Source organism: Corvus moneduloides, chromosome Z, assembly GCF_009650955.1.
Source record: "Corvus moneduloides isolate bCorMon1 chromosome Z, bCorMon1.pri, whole genome shotgun sequence".
NCBI classification, from domain to species: Eukaryota; Metazoa; Chordata; class Aves; order Passeriformes; family Corvidae; genus Corvus; species Corvus moneduloides.
The window spans coordinates 14,595,664-14,616,615 of record NC_045511.1 but is presented as its reverse complement, the minus strand read 5'-3'; the positions used below and the strand labels follow the sequence as shown (position 1 = coordinate 14,616,615).

At 41.8% G+C, this 20,952-nt stretch overlaps 1 protein-coding gene across 4 annotated transcripts in view; it reads right to left on the bottom strand.

Annotated features, from left to right (window-relative positions):
• Positions 1–20,952, bottom strand: part of PDZD2 (PDZ domain containing 2) — a 139,878-nt gene that overhangs the window by 117,951 nt on the left and 975 nt on the right. The window lies entirely within an intron of this gene.

Below are 20,952 nucleotides of genomic sequence, written 5' to 3'. Positions count from 1 at the left end.
TTTTGGCCATATACAGGTAAAAAACCCACTGCTATAACTGGGGGGAGAGGGGGGGGAAGTATAACTACATTTGCCCAAGGAGTCAGCAGATCACACTGTAATCAAGATGGACAGGGATTAAATTCTTCTGCTGAGTCCCATGCTATAGTCAAGCCATCTTTTAAGAGCTTAGCTTTGCTCACAGCAGTTCTGGCTCCCAGAAGTACTACCCTGCACAGAGATAACTGTCCCTCCTGTTTTTCGGGATTTTCAGCGTGATTTTCAGCCTTCCCTGAGTTTAGAGGGAAACAGGAGTTCAGAAGGAGACAGAAGAGCCTCTGAACTGTGTTCCTTGAAGCAAAATGCATGGCCTAATGTCAGTGCCTCAGCTCCCAGGGAGCACGGGCAGTTAATTAGGTGCCAAAATGAAACACACCAATAGTTAGAATACCTAGAGCTAACCCGAAGGGAAGCCTTCAATCCTTGGGATGTGCCTCTTTCTGGGGCTCAACACTGCTAACCAGGAAATGCCTCCCTTCCCACCATGATTCATAGTCTGACATCTCCTGAGAAGAAAGAAAAATTCATAAGCCCCTTCATTTAAAAAGCAGAGATCAGATTTTGAGCACGGTGAGAGGGGGCTGCGACGGCTGCATCCATCCTCTGAGCAGCAGAGGTGCTGGGAAGTTCATCCAGGATATGGACAGCAAATTCCATAGCCTCTGCTCAAAAGGAGAGAAATGCTCACCAGCATTATTTTCCTAGGAAAATAAGTAGCTCCCAGAGGACTCCTGCCCAAGGCCTCCCCATCACCTCTTCTTTAAATGTATTCCTCTGTGCAAAACAGAATCCAAAATTCAGGACATTAATTTGGGAGGAGAGGTTGTTCTGAGTCCCCACCCAAAAACTGCTTGTGTTTTGCCCATGACCTGGTTATTATAATAATACAGAAGAGTTTTGGAGTGGGAATCACACCCTGGAATGCCTCCTTTTGTCACTAACTATTTAGGCTATAGTCATAAACAGAAAAGAGACCACAGCAGTTAGTTATTCTGCACAATCTCCTATCATACTGGAAGTCCAGAAGGATCCAGCAAATGTTTATCCTATGGGCCACAAAATATGACCCAATTTCCTATTCAAATGCAAAGTAAAACACAAAATTCTGCCTGGTAAAATCGTCGCAGAAGAAGCCTGGGGACTGCGAAGGTGGTTTCTCCTCCCAACTGGCCTGAGGAGGCACAGTGGAGAGGGAAATGACATGCTGGGTCCCCATGGCACAAGGAGACACATGAGCTGCTCAGTCTCAGGCAAGACTGAAGTGCCCTGGAAGAGAGCACAGAAACTGGCTCTTGGGCATCAGGAAAATCTAGAACTATTAGGCACCTCCCAGCTTGGTGACAGCTGTGCAGGGCTTTTCTAGGTCTGTTTAGAAAGCAACATCCCACTGAAATTTGGGGGATTGGGCCCTAAATCTTCTTAGCTTTTATTTTAAAGAATATTGATAGCATTTACATATTTTACGCACATACACGCAGCTGTGCATTTCAAAGTAATCTGTTGTGCTATAAGCCAAAACAGGATTTGAGTCATACGGTTCTATAAAGATAAAGCATTGATTTATCTAAAGAAATCTGTCTAAAGAAAATTGGCTTCATACATATGCAAGGAGAACTACTTAGCACAGATCATCCTCTTCTGCCCCACGGAGTTGGGCATCAAATTAATTTCTAGCTTGAATTTCAGGAGTACAAAATGGAAAATTAAGAAAATTAAGGATGGTGGACTGATGAAACCATTTCCCAAGGCAGTCAAAAGAAGGCTGCAGAAAAAGCCACTTCAGTTCTTAGCTAATAAAGGTGCAGTTGGATCCCATGCCCCAGCACAAGAGAAATGCTGCATGGCATTTTTGGGACTGCCATTATTTTTGGTTCTTTCCTTATGACTGTCTTCATACAAATAAATTCTTGATTCACATTCAGATAAACGACAAATAACACAAATCACCACAGGGCCACATTCATACAAACTATATGTCACTAAAATCAGTTTCACTAATGTCTGAGTATGAGAAGTTAACACTTCCAGGAAACAACTGAGGAAAGTTCTTAAGTATTAGCTCTGTTCCTAACTACTTAAACTGCACCATATTTAAGCCTAGTCTTATCTCAAGCATTACCTGCAGAAGCTGGAAGCACCAGAAACATTTGTTCTTGACAACAGTCACAGATATTTGCATTCTGTTAACACTGCTGTGTCCTGGGCACCAGATGTCTGCCATCCCTGACACACAACACACAGAGATAAAGTTAATTATATGGTACACGTTCCCAGGATCCAGGACCTTTGTGGATCTGATGGACATCAAAATGAATATGCATATTTAAACAAAATTCCTTTAAAAACACAATAAGCATCCAGGACCACATATAAACCAGGACAACAACATGATGTTCCATTTTTTTCCTGAAACAAAACAATAAACTTCAGGGCTCAGCCAGAAACCACAAAAATGACACAAAAGAGGGTTAATACTGCATAGGCATCCAGCATGCCAGGGCGGAGTCAAAGACTGCAAAGGCCACGCTCTGCTCCCAGCTGTGACGGTGTAAATACAAAAACCCCTTCTCTGATCTCTGCGTGGGTCTCCTCACAGTTCACTCAGCCAGTCTGTGGCATTCAGGCCACTGAGTTTCCCGAGCCTCTGCAACCACCACCTCCAGAAAGCACTATTTCTGCACCACATGCTCTTAGCTATGGGAGGACTGCCACAGAGAAAACCTTTCCCTCTCCATTTCTTCTGCACACAAGCAAAACAAAAGTAGTTTGGGTTGGGTTGTTTTTTTTTTTTAAATGCAAGTTTAATAGCTCCAACACACAACTACTATAAACAGCCCTGGAGAGCTGAATACCACAGCCCACAGCCAGCATGCCCCTAGAGCCACCCAGAGCTCAGCTGGGAGTTACACCCTCGTCCTTTTGTGCTGGCTGCAAGTTCATGGGGTGTGCAGAACAATTCCAATGACCAAAAAAATCCCAAGCAGCTCCAGGTTTGGCTGAAAACAACCTAGCCCTTAATCTTTAGTGGGTTTTTTTGTGCAAATTGCAGGCAGACAGGCTTTTACAAGACCTAAACTAGAATTATTTGCAAACACTCACTTATTCCTGCCACCGTACAAATAGTAGGAAATTAGATGCTTTTTCACTGATTTTTGGGAGGCATTCTGATGCCCTATCTCTGTGTGTCAGCAAGCTTTTCATCTGTGCTCCTCGCTTAACATGGGCTACAGTCAGAGATGTTTTCTGCAACAGACGACAGGGATTTTTAGGTAAAATATAGAAAGCAATCCATGGGAAACTGTATTGAGAGCTGTCAAGAAATTGAACCTCTCAATTTTATTATTTTGTTCACTTGTCCATAATTATTTTTATAGCACTCAAAATACAGTCAGTAGTTTGTAATGAAAATACAGACAGAGGGTCTTTGTCCCAGAGGGCTGACACTGTGACTTCCTCTAATTGTTATTTAAAATGTTATTTAAGATCACTAGTCTCCAGTAGACTATTTTTCTTTTCTTTTTTGCTTGGTAGTTTCCTTGCAGCGAGGTAAGGTGAGACTGACTGTATTGATAACCCCCTCCCACTGCTCCCCACAAGCCCCCTTCTGGAATATGATCTTCAAAATATGGTCTATTAACCAGAGGTTGAGCTCTGAGGGCAGAGAGTTGTTTGTGAAACATTTATATTTAGTAAGCAATCATATTAGAGCTGATTTTATGCATTTGCAGTTTATTTATAAGCTGGTATTTTTAAAAGTTAATTCTCTAAATTAAAAAAATACTTCCAGAGAATATTCCATGAAACTCCAAAGCATGATGCAATGCATCTACATTATATAGCTCTGACCTCACTCTTTAATTATTTCCCTTATGTGCTCATAGAATTTATTTAGAGTCTACTACAAATTGGGATAAAGCCTTCTCACCCAGCAGTTCTCCAATTCAGGTAACTTTGTAGTGCCAGAACAATATGGTACCACATAGTTCACTACAGTGCTGATTTACATGGCATTAAGTATATTATATTTAATTTCAAAATACAAAGCAGTAGCTCCAGACCAGAGAGCAGAAAACAGATATCAGGAAATGTACTGGTATTGCTGAAGTAAAACAGAGAGCAGTAAGCCAGAAATCATATGGCCTTTAAGCAATTTGCTTTATCTTCTACATTTAACTCCAGCTACAGTTATTAGAATGAAAAAAATCATCAAACTGTCTATCACATCTGAATCCCTGTTTAATGTATGCATTTTTCTCAGTAATGTCCTCTGTTTTAATTTAAATTTCTGTTCACTTAATACATTCACTTCTTTACAGTGTACAGCCCAGTTCTGAGACTCTACACAGGAGCGTGCATTTGCTCAAAACAATCTGTTATCACTAAGACTGTTTTGTTGTTTTTTGTTTTTCTTTCCCAGGGGGGAAACATTTATCTAAGCTTGTTTTTAGAAATTATAACTTGTGGGCCAAATTTAGAATTACATTACCCTTTAAAATCAAATAAAATGTGAAAAGCCAGGTTTTACCCTGCTTTGGATTCAAAGACTCCCAGCAAGACCTTCATCCACTACACAGAGTCAGACATTTTCTCCCAGATAAACTTTCATTTCAAGAAACAAAGGAAAAAATACTTAACAAAAATACAGTATCTTACGTTACATACTCAACCTTAGATCTCCATTTAAATTCCATTCTTTCCCTCCCGAAGGTGATGGCACTTTTCTCTGCTCTTAAACTTTCTCCCATACTGTGCAATTAAGACAAACTTCTTTTGGTTTTTTTAAAGCATTAAAGACTGTGTTCTGATTTTTCCGTACCCTGTTATGTCCAAAGGTTACCACTTCACAAAGTATCCTACGGACATTTTTACTACCAAGAAGTCTTTTGACAACAAGTACTATTTTTAACTCCACTAAGCTCTGCTGAGTGTAAAATGTTGCACGGGGTGCTCAGCAGCCTAGGGGAATGCAGCTATCAAGGGGGGTTGTTTCCTTTGCACAAGAACAGCAATCTGAATCTTCTCTGTACACACAGAACACAGTATTGACCCCAAAGGGTCAACAGAGAGGGAAAAATGCACCTCAGACCCACCAACCCCAATCTGGAGGAAGCAAGGCCCTGCTGCAGGTTGGAAGGGTTCTGCACACCTGTGGCTGTTCAGGTCTCATACTGGGATTTCCAAAACTACCAGAGGAAGTGGATTTGGGCAAGAGAGTAACTAGCTCATCAAGATACTGCTGGCAATCTACTCCACGATGGAGCCTCCAGGTGCTCGCCCTGCCTTCCCTCACTTGCAGTGTTGGAAGTGATTAGCCATGACACAAAATGGAACATGACCACACATCCCAGAAAAAGCACAAGGGAAATTAAGCATAAGATAAACACAAGAGAGGGAAGGGCCATGGAGAGGAGGGCTGGTGTCAGTTCCCAGCCCCTGTCACTACCTCAACGGCAGGATGATGCTGGGCCAGGGGTAGCAAGACCACCCCCTCTCGGTGCGCCGGCAGTGCACCAACACTCAAACACATCTCAAGGTGAGTAACACAAGTTCTGGCATGGTGTGTTTTCAGAGCAGACCAGGGAACAGAGTGTTTTACCCCCTCGCAAACACCCAGGAGGATGCTGAGACACTACTTGCACTGCCAGCACCCCACCTAGCAGGACTTGCGTGGCAGATAGGGCTACACAAGCTCTCAGTTCAGGGATTAACTTTCCCAGGTCCCCAGTTCATTGCCCATATGTGCCTGCTCACTAGGATTTCCTATCAAAGCAACACTTCCCCCTTCTCTTTAACTACAAAAATAATGTAGGTTACAACAGAGGCTGGGCCTCCAGCAACCTGTGCTCCACTCTGGAGTCATTTTATATTACTCTCCTCAGTGTCCTAGACCAGGGCTGCAGAGATTGCTCCAAATGTGGCTTTCATTTTATGCTAGAATAGCCTCCAATAATGTAATATGCTGTGATCCTTATGATATTCCAAGTGGAAGCCCAGATCTTGCTTGCTTTTTAAACATCGCAAACCATCCTGCATTTCATCTGTGCATACTTCCCGGCACATATCCAAACGTGCCATCCACTTGCCACTTATTAATATTTCAAGAGTCTTCCTTAAAACACACATAAAATTTAGGGGGGATTTTGTTCCAGGAGTCTTTTGACCGTTCTGTGCAGTCAGAGAGAGTAGCTTTATTTCAGAGGCTGGATTTAATATACAGAAACATACTGCATCTGTTTCCAAATATTTTCTTTCTAAAACCGTTATGAAAACTGGTGCCAAAATGTGCTCATTCCTCTTTAAGGAAGAAACATAATTTGGGTTTCTTGATCCAGATCATCTTAACACCCAGGCTCAATTTTGCTTGCTAAAGCAATCTACAGGCTCCAACTAATACAAATTTAATCTGCAAGGCTTCCTGCTTGGGCTGAATGGGTCCAGCATTTCTTTGTTACAAGATCCACACCACGTATCAGCAGCATCTGGTACTGATTGCAGATCTCAGACACTGTGCCTATGGGCTCCATGGGCAGGATCCTTCTTGGATTTCTGGTCCCTTTTGGAATTTTCCCTAGGCTATCTCTTAATCTTGTTGGATTGATGGTTTATGACTAGTCCTTAGCTTTTTTGTTTTTTGAGGTGTGATGTTTTCTTTTGGACCAATCTGTGGTAGCTGAGTATATTTGAGAACACATCCTGCAGGTTTAATTCTCCTTTTACATGGTCATAAGCCAAGAGTCACCTCTTTAGTTAATCCATCTGCCCTGCCGATATTTTTACACATACGAAAATCAGGAACTGCTCCTGTATCTCCTAACATTTGGGATTCACCTCCTGTCCTCTCAATGGATATGTATCCATTTTACAAGGAATGAAAAACAGTTTGCCTTTTGATTGTACTAAGAAGGGGTATTCCAAACAACAAAAGCTCTTCTGTGGTTTCAGGTTTTCATCTGGTAAGGTTCCAAGCCTTGCTCCTATGTCAGGAGCAGATTTTGCCATCAACTGAAAGAAAAAAAGATCAAGCTTTAGTAATGACACAGGAACATTTTGATCAATTGGCACAATCTAAAGGTTAAAAGTTCCAATATGTAGGCAACCTGGTGAAAAATAAGAGCAATGCTAAGTTTAAAGCTTATATATTCAATCAAGCTATTTCTCCAGGACACAATTTCCAGGCTACTTTGATGAATGCTGCTGAAAGAGCATGTGGCAAAACATGACCAAAAAGGAAACTCTCAGCCCAACCTCACATGCACTTTTTTGTCCCCTTCCATGCACCAAGTTCATCCTCAGAAAAGGAGCCTGAGGAACACAAGAAACATTATTCCCTGTTCTACATACAAACCTTCCTCCCTGAGTCTGCACCTGAAACTCACACACCACCCCTGCATATCTCCCATGGGCTCCTTGACTGGCAAACTGGAGACCACAAAGCAAAGGGGACATGTGAAGTGACCATGAAAGAGGGTAAAGTTTGGGAGCTAGGGTAATGGAGTGGCCCCAGCACTACCAGGCTGTTCCCAGTATGTGTCTTCCATGCAATGAACTAATATGGTTATATTTAATCCTGTTTTCCTCTTCCTCACACACTTATCTTTCGTACTGGTTCCTCCTCAGCTTCCCAATAAGCCTATTTATACTTGCAAAGAAGTTCTCACAAAATAAGAGTTGTATTGAATAAGAAACTATTTCATCCCATTTTCCCCAATAAAACCATAAAGTGGCCTCTTTTTCCTCAATAAACCCCCATCCAAAGACTAGCCCTGTGAGATTTTTTCACTGTTTCAGCTCTAAGAGATAACGCAGTAAGGTATAATACGCAAAGTTTTATAAACTGGAGCAAGCACTCCAACCAGAAAACTGGCAGCTCCAACAGGCTTGGCTTTGGACCTTCTCAGTTCACCACAAATCTCCAATACTGTATCTGGAGATCAGACTTCAGATGTGTGTTGGCTGGATCACCATGACAAAAACAAGGCTGAGGGGGTGGGGGTTTTTTTGTTTGTTTTTGTTGTGGTTTTTTTTTCCACAAAGCCAGCACTAGGCACGGAAAGGACAGGGTTTTGGCTTCGAGGCCTCAGAAAAACAGAATTCAGTTTTTCCATTCTGTCATTATTCTAGGAAAACTCTACAGGTAAATAAGTCTCACTCTTGTCCACTGATGCCTCTTGGAGACACTTGGGAAGACTGGATAATAGCTAAATTCATAAACAGGCAGGTATCTCCTAAGCTAGGGCTTATTTGTATTGCTCCAATGTACTTCTGCAGAAACAGGTATTTCAAAGAATTTTAGCCCTTATGAAGGTACTCTGACTTTATAACCCTTCAACAGACAAGCAAGTACCTGGAAAGAAATGCTCTGCCATAAACCCCAGCATTTAATAAAGTGCTTTTCCCCTGCGAGAGCTCAAGCACCTGCAGAAAGTGAGCTGCTGTCATCACCTCCCTGTCACTGGGGCCATGACATGTTCACAGCATAGGGAAAAGGCTTGACCAGGACCCAACACTTCTTGAGTCCACATGTGCTATCCATTAGGCTGTAAGACCCTGACAGGAGGTAGATACATAGCTCTAAGTCATATACAGTTTACGAAAACATAACTTACAAGTCCGTGATTTAAAATAGAAGCATGCGGAAGAGAAATGGAAGGTGAAGGCAGAACCAGCATGGGCTTACAGCAGAGAGCAGCATGAGCTACAAGCAAATAGCAAATGCCACTAAAATGTGAAGAAGTCAAAACTTTACATGGAATTTAAACTAGTTCTTTACATTGGGTTCATTCTGGATTCTTACACCAGCTTATGACTCCACATATAGCATGGTATATGACATTTTTTAATCTAGAGGAGATCTTGACTTGGCTTCGCAAAGTCACACATGATTCTCCTGATGTAGGACATGGACAGTGTCCCAGGGTCACACCAGGGTCCCAGGTGTGCTGCTCTGCATGTTGAAGATTATATAAAAAGGGAAACTATTCCTTCTCATAGTCTTTAATACTATTATTGATACTATCATTAAATGAGAGAATATCCCTGAGGCCGGGAAAACCTCAGGGAGTGTGGGAGCTAACACCTGGACTCAGGATTGGTTTCCTTGGTTATTACAGCTGGCTGAATGGTTTTAACAGATAATAATATCTAATTTAATTACATATTAGACAAAACACTTCTGATTATTATTCATCCAGCCAGGATTAATGAATTTCTAAGTCTTTCTTCTGTCCTAAATTTTTTGTATCCTCTTGTCATTTACCTCTTTTGTTTTGAAGCTCATCTGAAATCTATGTGTCTGAAGAGAGAGGTTTACCTCTCTACTAACTTGCATGATTTTTTCCTTAATGATGATGCTCCTTAAATTAATTTTTACTGTTTATAATTTGTTTCTCAGGTCATCAGAGAAAGCATTTAAGTCACAAAATCATTCTTATAAAGCACTGATATTCCACCTTTCTCATCCACAATTTAAAATAGAATCCATTTCAAGGCAGAGCCCTGTAGTTAACGCTTGTTGATTTAGAATTCCTCACACCAGTCATTAACTTCTAATCCATTTGGCATCTGTACACCTTTTTAAATTATTATTTCTTTCTCCACAGCATAAGTGATGAACTATTGAAATCTGATTTATTTTAACCACGTAGTTCATCCTGATGAAACTGGATTACTAAATAATTTTCTGCTCTGCTGTATATACCACTTACTTTCCAAATGCAGGCCATGATAGAAAACCAGATCAGGGAGTAGACTATTTTGCGTATTGCTGGGACAGATATGCAGTGGCAGGAGGAAATTTGGAAGGCAAATTGGAGTGGGAAGGCATTCCAGGAAGCCCATGGTGTTATGGAATTATCAGAGATGTCAGGCATAGCGGCAAGAGAGCTGCAGTGCAGAGCACTCACCAGCAAGGAAGGCAGAAAAGGTGAGGAGAAGACTAAGTTGTGAGCCTTGGTGGTTCCTTCAGTACCTGCAGCCATGCAAGCATGACATTCCCTGGGCTACCCACGTACAGAGATCCCAGCACAGGGTGAACCAACCTCCCCACACATCTACAGCCCCAAAGAGAGCTCCTTCCAGCCAGGCAGAGAATAATCCCCCTGTGATTAAGCATTAAGCTGTCAGCTAATTTAGAGAGTGAGATCTAAACACAAGCCCTAAATGAAGGTGATGATGAATATAAGGTTCAAACACGAAGCTTCTCATGCAGCAGGGGAAATGAAACTAAGAATATTTAGTTTCCTCTAAGGTCTCTAAAAAATTTTCCCAGGAACTTGACATTTGCAAACTGCTTATCCTACTTCTGTTAAGGCATGGTTTAAGAAAAAGTCCTGCCTGGCCATCAGCAATAATTAAAAAGCAATTCTCACCTATTTAAGATTTTAAAACCTACAGAAGACCTCAGATTTTTCTTAGAGTTGCTATTATTCAAAAGCAGATGGCAAATCTTGCTTTTCTACCTAATGCCTGCTGGCTTTGAAGCCAATGCAAATACTGCTTTTTTATTCATGGGCCACTGTTTTCAAAATAAAGCACTTTTGGGAATAAGTGTTTTACTTCAATTAATTGTGTTTCCTGTTTGGGGAAAAACAAACAAACAGGTTTATTCATTTAAAGAACCTGACAACTGCAGATTGCCCACGACTGTTTTTGAAAAAATTTTTTATCAAGAATGTTAATCCACAAATTCAGTAAATGTATGGGATTTGCAAGATAATCCAATAAGGCTGTTATGGTGATTCTCCAAAGGACTAGTGACCATCAGGAGAGGAAAGGAGACAAAATTGTGAAAGGATTTCCCTAAGGCCATTTTAATGTTGCAATGTCAAGAGCAAATTTTTCTTTTAGTAATGTCAGTTTTGGAGAAGGAAGGAAGATAATGATACAGGTGACAAAAAAGGACTTTATGCCCAGGGAAATGTGTTTCAAATCCTACATCTGAGCTTTAAGGAAAACAAAACAGCCTCTATCTATACTTATCATTTTTATATTACAGTGACTAAAAATATCCCTTAAATTATATTATCGAGGTCCAGGGTGGCCACCTTTGATTCATACTAATTTTAGCAGCTGTTTATGTGGACAAATAATTTGAAAATTGTGCTGTTACTAATATCCATCAAACAAGATATACAGATTGTGAACCTGGAAATATATACATAAATTCTTAGGGAAATGAATAATAACACAATACCCTTCTGCTTCCTAGGTCTTATGAACCACTTAGACTTGGTATTTACATTTATCCTCTGCTCTGAAGTTCCAGCTACCGACATAAACTACAGCAACTAGTAACTTCATTCTTAGAGGACTGGATTATAATCTTTTTTACAATTGTCACGTAAGAGGCAGCTCCTAGAAGTCCTTGAAGCTACACGGGTAAAGAAGAGAGTTAGGTCTTCATCAGCAGTTCCCTCTTTGCATTCCAGAATAGCCAAATGGATCTAAAATGCACAACATATTTCTTGCTTCTTAAAGGGATTAGCTACTGCACTCTAGAAGCCCAAGAATCAGATTATGTTACATATATACACATCTTAAAAGCATGTAAAGAAACAATTTTCACTGCTGTCTTGCAAATTCCTAGATAAGACAGGCGAAAAATTCCCGGTTGACAGAGCCCAGAAATTGCTTAAAATATTTATATGACATTGCCCTCTAGAGGAAACTGAGAAAAATCTGTTTTAGTAGAACTCTTCCACAGATGAAAACATGAAATGTTTTCAGCAGAACAATTAGTGTTCATTAGAAACCATTTTCAGTGAGAATATCACACACTGGTTTGGCTCTACTTGTCATCCATGAGTTTCAAGAAGGAATTTCCCAGCCTCTAGCCTAGGACTCTATATTCAGAGAGATGGTACCACAAAGTTTACTGGTTACCACGTCTGTGTTTTTCTCTTCACTACCAGAATAAAAATAGCCCAGGCTGGGAAAAATTGACAAGCACTTAGTAATTCTTTAGTTATCATGGCAAAAAGAGACACTGGTCAAAGTGTATGAGCATGGGAAAGAAGACTTCCCTGACTTCTGTTTCATCGGATAGTTACCCTGCTAGCCTGAACCCATTCCAGTGATCAAGTAATGGCGTAGGAAACACAGTCAAGGTTATTGCTCTATTAATCAATTATTTGTTTTGTCAGTTGCTGCCTTTGTTAGAAGATCATCTGGTTATCTATAATACCTACTGCAGAGAAGGGTTAAAACCAGACCTTGTCACCTTTTTAAACAATAGAAAAGAGTCTTAGGCATCAGCAGAAACAGTAATCTCCTTCAGTCACATTTCAACAATTCTGTTTTATTTTGAAAAATCCTGAATCCATTTTTCATCTACTATTACCGCAGGCCTGGTTCCTACGGTATATCACTGTGTCCTGCAGCCACAGTGAGGAGGAGGAGAGAAGATCCAGCAGGCAGGAATTGTGCAGCAAGATTGATTTATTTAATTATTTTACAAACTCTTTTATAGACTTTTTTTTTCATAGTCTAATTGGACAAAGGATCAGCCACCCCTTGGGGTGATTGGCTAAAATCCTAAAACATCCATTGTCAAAATACTTTTCTACTATACCATAAACAAGACTTTCCAAGGTTGCAGGTGGCTTGGTTGTTTACATAACACTGCTACCTCTTCTGTGAGAGAGGAAAGTCTCTCACAGACTTAGAAAATAGCAAGAAAATCCTCACTAGCAGCATTTTTGTACCTACAATCTACCTCTAGTTTCTCACATTCTTGTTAGAGAGACTTTAGTTGGATGGGCTTCCTGAGTCTTAAATGCTCTAGGGTGAAATTTGCTGCTAGTAATCGCCATTTGCCTTACTCTTGTCCTGTCTTGGTAGGTACAAGTATTCTTGAACTGCCCCAAATCTTGTGGCAATGCCTGCCAGCTTATCTTTTCCCTGTTACTGGTCTGTTAAATGTGTTTTCCTTTGGAGGATCAGGTGATCTTGCTGAACATCATACATTTCACCCAGAGAAAGCAGCAAGTACAGTGAATGATACTGCAGTCTGCAGCTGGTACATATGCCCTTCCCCTCTTAGCCCACATCTGATAAAAGGGAGACAGAAAAGTAAGTTTCAAGGAGCATGTGATACTGCTTGGAGCTGGAGGCAAGTGTCACATCAGCTAAAAAAAGCAATGAGTTCTCCATGTTAAAAAAAAATCCCATCCCAAAAGCCATCCACTGCAACAGCTGCCTCTGTGGTTATATACTTGCCTGTTTGCTGGTCTCACCTATGTTTACTGTATTTATCCTCTCACTTATGTTCAGAGATGACAGGTTCATGCTGACAAACCATCTCCCTGAGGCCGATGTTGAGCCTCTGCCTGCGGAACCATCTCCTGTTCATCATTTCTCAACCCTCCCCGCTCCTGCCCTTTCCAGTTGAGGCCTGATTCCCAGTGACAGGGGATAAGCTGGTTTTAAGATGACATCACTATTAATGCTTTTAGCTCTGGAGGGTCACAGTTCAGTTCTAGTACATCTTCCAGGACAGCAACCATCACAGCCAGAGGTTGGCAAGAAGGTATGATTATGGCCTGCTTGCAGACTAGCCCCAAAACATATCTAAGAATGGAAACACTGCTCACATAGCCCAGTGCTATAAGAAAAAAATATTTGAATTGAGGACTGAAGAAGCTGTACCTTTCCAGGACTCATGGCACATCGGTCAGTACAAGTGGAAAAGGACAACCTCCCAGGATTCTCACTGCCACTCAGTAACCTGGCTCCAGTGACCTCCTCCTCTTGCAGCAGCTCAGAACTTCTGTCTCAAGAAAATCAGTCTTTAGCCTACAGCCTGCTTTGTGCAAAGTTCTGGACTCCAGAATATGAAGAGAAATTCACATTTACAGTTTAGAAGACACTGTGAATGACTGCACATGGTAAACTGGTGTGTAAGGGCGCAAACGTTACAGAAAGAGTAGGAATAATAGGCATGGAATGTTCCTTGCTTGTTTTATAACATCTGTATTTTTAATTATTGATAGCTAAAACACTGTTCTGTGCTAGTAAACACACTGCTGGAGAGGCTGAGAAAATAATTTATGCTGTGGCTGAAGGCCTCACCTGTTACTTGGCTGAGCAGTGGAAAAAAGCGACTCTATTTTGCACATTCCAGCAGTTTGCCAATTAGCTAAGTTCTGCTGCACCCTGACTGTACTTCCAGATGACCTGAGAGCATGGGATGCCTGCTGTGTGTCAGGCTGAAAATCCCACTCAGGATGTAAAAGGGATCCTGCTGGCACTTTGGTACCAGGGTAAATGACAAGGCACAAGGCTGACTCACCAAAACAGGTCATTCCCACAGTGGATGAGCAGGCAGGGAAGAGCAGGGAGGGCAGAGCTCCCTCCCAAACACTGGGCTTGCTCCCTTGTAATTACAGCATGGTCAGAACAGCAAATTAAATTCAGACACACAGCCATACATTGAGCAGCAAGATACAGATTTCTCATCAGAACTTTCACAGCTCATTAAAACAAAAACAAAGCAGAGAAAAACCCCTCTCTATAACCTCTGAAGTTTTTACATCTCCTAAGGCAACACCGCCAACCTCTGTCCAAGTCTTTGCAAGCCTGATGCAATGTCTCTGAAAAGCAAGCGTGCAGAGGCAGGGCTGGGAGCAATTTTGGCAGATGACCCTGGGGATGTTGCCTAGTTATGTATGCTCCTAGGGATCACGATTTCCAGAGACAGGCCAGCTCTGTTGTTCAGTGTTGACAGTATGAAAAAGGCATATTGCTCCCTAAATTTTTGGACAAACATGCAACACATACAGGATGTGAGCTATTTAAATCACTGGAAGTGTTTCCATCTTTTTTTGGGGTTTAGATAAAATTCATCTGAGAAAGAAGATAAATAAGATGCAAATTTGAGGAGGATGAGGGGTTCAGAAAGTCTGTTGAGGAGGCAGTTGTAGTGATGGGATGTTGCAAATGACCATTGCTGCAAGGGTATGAGTTGTGCCTCCACAGAGGCTTAGCATGGGGACATTGAGAGGGATGGCAGGAACCAGAGGGTGAGGAGAGGAAACAGAGTGAACACACACTCAGATTAATAAAGCAAAGAGGACAAACCAGCTAAATGATCTCTCCTGAGTCTGGGGATTAGTGACCTTCTGTTTAAGACTTTGGCTCTTAAGAGAGGATTTGGAATAAAGCTCATTTCTTCCGAGCAATTTATTTCTCAACACGTGTGGCTAAGTCTGCTCATACCTTCCAGGAGACATAAAAGAAGGGAAGAAAAACGTATCTTTCTTAGTTTCTTAGTCCTGCTATATTTTAAGGGAAGGGAGAGGGAAGAATTTATACCCACTATCAAGTAGGGGATTTATATCCACTATCAGTGTAAAATACAGCAGCCATGCTTCAGAGGGGACTGCATGCTCCAGACTTCAGGAGCACAGTCAGACTCGGACTGTGCCTTGAAAATGTTAGACATTCAGAGGCTTTCTCTCATTTTGCACAGGTTGAGCACACATTTACTGTATCTCAGCTCACAGCAGCTCAACTGGAGGAGAAAGCACTCTGCCAAAATCCCTATGTGCTGCTTATTTTCCATCCTCAGGACTTGCACACCAGGCAGCTGGGAGGGCACATCAGCACAGACTTCTCATCCCTGCCCGTGATAACAAGCCCCAGGTCTCAGCCTCTATGCCCTTATCCATCACTTAGCAGCATGAAGATTGGTAATATGATATAAAAAAGGAAACTAATTCAATTTCACAATGGATTGGGGGTATTTTTTAGGTCAGTTATGAGAACTGTGTTCCCTGAGACTGCATTTGGAGGCTGCAGTCTCCAGGACCACTGTATTTGTTTTTCGCTAGGCAGTCAGTGCTGTTAATATTTTAACAAGGAGCTCCCACAGAAATGTTTGCCCCTTGTCCAAGGGCAAACAGACAGGATAAATTTCCATCTGTTTTCCTATTAAAACAAAAATATTTTCGTATGGACATAACCAAGAGAAGGCCCTACTAACACCAGGCAAAGCAGCTGTTTATACTGAGCAGCACTTTGTGTTGGCAGCATTTTTGCTTTAGGAAGGAGGTGAGGAAACACAGTAAAGCAGAGCAATCGATCCATGCGACCTGATGCGCCTGGAAGGTGGGGGTGCAGTGAGACAAAGCTTTCTGTGATGACCAGCGATGGTTTTCTTGGGGTGATTTTTCTGTAATAAAAAGGAAGTATAAAGGAGATTGCACTGCCAGGAAGATAAATCCCCAAAAACTTCGATGAAACACAGTCCCATCATAGGCACAGAAACCTGAACCACTCCCTTCCACGATAACACAGGCATTCATACACCCCAACACCCAACCCTACTAAGGAATGGATTTGTTACCCAAAACATGGCCTGAGGCTGCAGCTGATGTGCTGAGGGAGCACAGCCCTTGATCCTGGTTCCCACAGTACCCCATCCCCACACATCAGTCAGGGCACATGGAAGCATTTTGAACACACTGCTGAATAACACAGTGCAACAAAATCTTGTAGATGCTCCAGAGACAACTGCAGCTGCCAGGGCAGGGACAAAGTAGTCATGGTGAGGACAGCCAGCCTCCTGAGGCAGTGGCAGTGCCTCAACACAATATGGCAAGACGCAGTGCCCCATGGAAAATGCAAAACTGGAGCACTTGAATATCAAAGAGTGACCACATTTGGAGGGGAAGGATGTTCCTCCCAGCAAGAAAATATTTCTGTTGCAGGAGCAAAGCAATTTATTTTAAAAAAATAATTCCATTCAAACTTCTGAGGGAAGGGGATCTCAATAAAAAAGTGCCTTAAGAGGTGTGCTCTTCTGAAACAACAGTTTTCAAACCACACTCAGATTTTCAAGCAGCTCTTCTCAGACACAGCAAAGATTTCGCCACTCCCAGCTCCACAGCACGTGCACTGCTCTGCAGGTCCAGGTCTGCTCCTTGTCTATAGGGCTCACAGCAAGGGAACGAAGAAGATCACTCTCCTGAAGACCCCTGCTCAGGGGAGAATCTGTCTCTAATTACAGACAGGGACTGCATATTGTGTTTCCAGCACCAGCAAGAACTTTTTTTTGACAAAACCTCAAGATTTCACCCAACAGAGACCAGGACTGTTACTGACTGCCACAGCAGGCAGCGCAAAGTGCTATGCACGTTTTGAGACCTGTAATTTTGTTTTGAATTTTCCTCTATAATCAGCTGCTAGCACTTACAGAGAAGCACATTTGTGTTTAGAATGCCCATATATCACACACCTACTAATGGCATTGACCTGTTAGGAGGAACAGGACTTTACCTTCATAGGTCCAGCTATCCTGGAGGCATGAACATGTGATGTGCAGTAGCAGCAAGCATTCAGAAAGACCTTGGCTCTACTGAAAACCCTCAGCTTTGGGTAAACTAAAAGCTTTGCCTTCAGCAGTGGCACTTGAAGCTCCCTCTCCATGGCAGACCTGATTCTTGAAGGTCTTTCTCCGCATCTTGGAAAATAAACTGATTTCCCTGACATTTGGTATGCCATATCTTGTGCTGCAGAGGAGTCTTAGCAACTCCCCCCAGGACACTGACTGAAGAGGAGAGACTAAGAAAGCACTGTGCAAAGGTATGGCTGTCAAAACATTTCTCTCTTCATTTTTTGGAAGTAGCTCCAGTTTGTGGGTTAAAAAGAAGCCAGCCACTTCTGACTGTATTCCCACATATGGCAATGTTTGGTAATTTTTGGCAATGAGAAAGATTATATTTTGAAGGAGTGGTTGAGTTTTCTTAATGACAAAATTATAATAATATCTCATGTTCCTACCACACTGTCATCACTGGTAATGTATCTTACTCTGCTTTCTTCAAGAACGGTTTGAATTTGGAAATCTACTTAGCACTGATTTTAAAGATTAAATGTATATGGTAGCTGTGTCCAAGCACTGCAGCTATGCTTGATGAAATCCATAATAAAATATTTCAAACTGAATTATATTCACGACAAAATAATTTTTTTCAGTCCTCCCAAGACTTGCTCAATGAAGCCCCATTCAGTTATGCTCAAAAAATGAAGGATTCATCTGTCATCTGCAGAAATACTAACAGCCTCCCTCCAGTAAGTGAGTAATAGCCCAAAATAAGTAGAATAGTTCCAAAATACATAGGAAGTTGTTGTCTGGGGGAACATAACCCACGTATTTTGGAGATACAGTTGTATAGACAGAAGATAAATAAACAGGCAGTGTTTTGACTAACCTTTATTCAGTACTCCAATACAGCTCATTTCCCTGCAATTGTGTTTGATAGACACACACAATTTGCTAACTCTAAAGAGAGCAATAATTTTCCCTCAGTCACTAACATCACCAAAAATGACACCACCTACATTATTCCTCTCTACTGTAATAATACCCTGTTAAGCGAAGAGCTTTGATGATTTTATTACTGCATAATGTTTCTCTAAATGAAAAGAAGAAAAAAAATAAAAGAAACAAATTCAGCAATAATCAACCTGTCTCTGCTGTTTACATGGAAATCATGTGGAATTTAAATAAATACCTTTTCTTTAAAGAAGTCATATTCAGCTTTCCTAGCAAGGAGAAACAGGTGAGTGGTACTCACAGCTGGCTCCTCCAAGAAGTATTGTGCTGCTCTTACTCACTGTGTCTGACCCCAGCACCACTCCAAGACCTGAGGACCTGTAGGCACACCAGGCAGGTGCCAAAACAGCCCAGTCTGTCCAGAGCTGCCCAATCCATTACAGCTCCAGTCATCTGCCCCTGCATCCTCTAGAGGCTGACCACATCCATAGGACAGCCAGCAGGAGGGACTGTGTGCCCTCGCCTCTCCTTTCTTCTTGTCTAGTGTATTGGTTTAGCCCCTTAGAACAGGGAGGGTTTGGATGGCAGGTTGGAACTAGAGCTGAGGTTACATGAAACCCAGGGTGTGTGAGAACACTGCTGCAAACCCTGCTGCAGAGATGGGAAGTGGCAGAGCTGTGAGATCCTCATGCCAAATCCTCCACTGGTAAGGGAATAAATCAGGAGATTCCCTAAAGCATCCATGTGAAAAATTCCTTCCCTCAGGCAAGAAGGGGCTGCCCTGGAACACTTGGCAGGTGAGGAATGAATACATAAGCAGTGATTTTGCTTGCCCAATCCAGCCTGGTGCTGCAGGAACTAAGGCACTATTTTAATTTCACTGACCATGTGCAGGCACCACTAAGTACATCACACCACAAATCACAGCACCCACAGCCCCTTGTATTGACATGGAAGTGTTTGTCACTCAGCCAGAGAATAATTAGGCAGTCAGAAATTCAGTCAGAACTACTATTTAGTGTGCTGTCCTGCCCCAATAACAACTTGAAAAACCAAGTGGCAAGGGCTTTGCTACTTCCACCATAGCAGCAATATGGAAATACTCTAGAAAAGCTTCTTCTTGGAGGCAGTCTTCCCAGAAGGAAGCTGATGTTGCCTTTCAGCCTGGTATAAAGCTAGACAGAACTACGTCCCTTCTGAGCACCCCAATGGAGAAAGCTACTGAAAGACTCTCAAAGCATCCTCAAGCACTCCAGATGAACAATGTGGGAACATGGGGTTGGAGCTGCCAGCCAGCTTCCCGATAGGCAAAAGCCAGCCAACTGGTAGCATCCTCAAGGTCCCAAACTGTCATCCATCAACATCGCCCTTGTCAAATAGCAGTCAACAGTAAGTTAGACAAGGATGCTTTGGATGCTGAAAATAAAACAGGCTTGACTAAGAAATGTCCTAAATGTTGGCTTAAATTGGATGTAGAATATTCTAAAATAGGATTTTAAGAACAACACTGGCCCCACACTACCAAAACGCTGCCATTGTAATGGCCAAAAAAAGTAAGGAAAATGGAGCACTTCATTCCCATTAGCTGCAGTCAAAGCTTGCTGTTTTAGTAACAGAGCTTTCCAAAAGGAACAAGCCCTAAATTAAGGCTTCAGGGACAGGCCAGAAAGGACAGATATCCAAATATTTTGGACTTCATTGGCTATTACCTCTCATTTTACATTATTAACAAGATAACATTATTGCTGCCCACTGCAAGCAATTCCCTTGTATTTAGAAACAGTGACATCTGACAAAGGGGAAACAGCAAACTAACTGCTTTTTGCCACAAACACTCTCAAATTTGGAGGTGCCACTGATTGATACTGCCATGGTACCAATATTTATACACTCATTGAATTACAGGCTAGGAATTACAGAAGGTTGTTTTCATACCTGTAAAACCACAGAAGGTTGAGTTGCCCAGCACCCACAGATTGAGGAGCCACTGCTTTTATCTTGCCACGTGGCAGAATTGGGAGTGATGGTCAGCCCAAACTCCTGCCATATTCACTGCCTGTTGGGATCACTTCACCAGCACTTCATTTCCAAAAGTGTCCATCCCCAAGATAGATCCCTTTTGGCAAGAGGGGGAGGATGTCATGCCCTCAGGTACATTGTAACCTCAGGTATGAAGGAACATTTACACCCTCATCTACAGCAGAGAAATGTTTTTGCCTTTGCAAAGGGTAACGTGAGAAAGTCTGCCAGCCCACAAAAAGCAAAACTGGGACAATAACTGATTTTACAGCATGGAATAGCTGAATTTAAAAAACACCACAAGAATAATCTATATCATTGCAAAAACCTTAATATTTTATTTGAACTCCTAAAGATTTCAAGTTTTCTGGGTCAGGAGACATCAGAAGAGAGCAAATGCATTAAAATCAAAGGGAATTTATTAAAATGAAGTTGTTCCAAACTGGAAAACACAAAAATGTCTTGCTTTGAGAAAGTCTCAGACAACATTTAGCTGTCAAAAAAGCTTCCCTCAACTGAAATAATTCAACAAAAATAAGAAGCACCTGTAAAAATACCTTCCAGTGCTGCTGCTTCTGTGTTCATTTTTGCTTAAGGAAACAGTTTTATACAAACCCAGG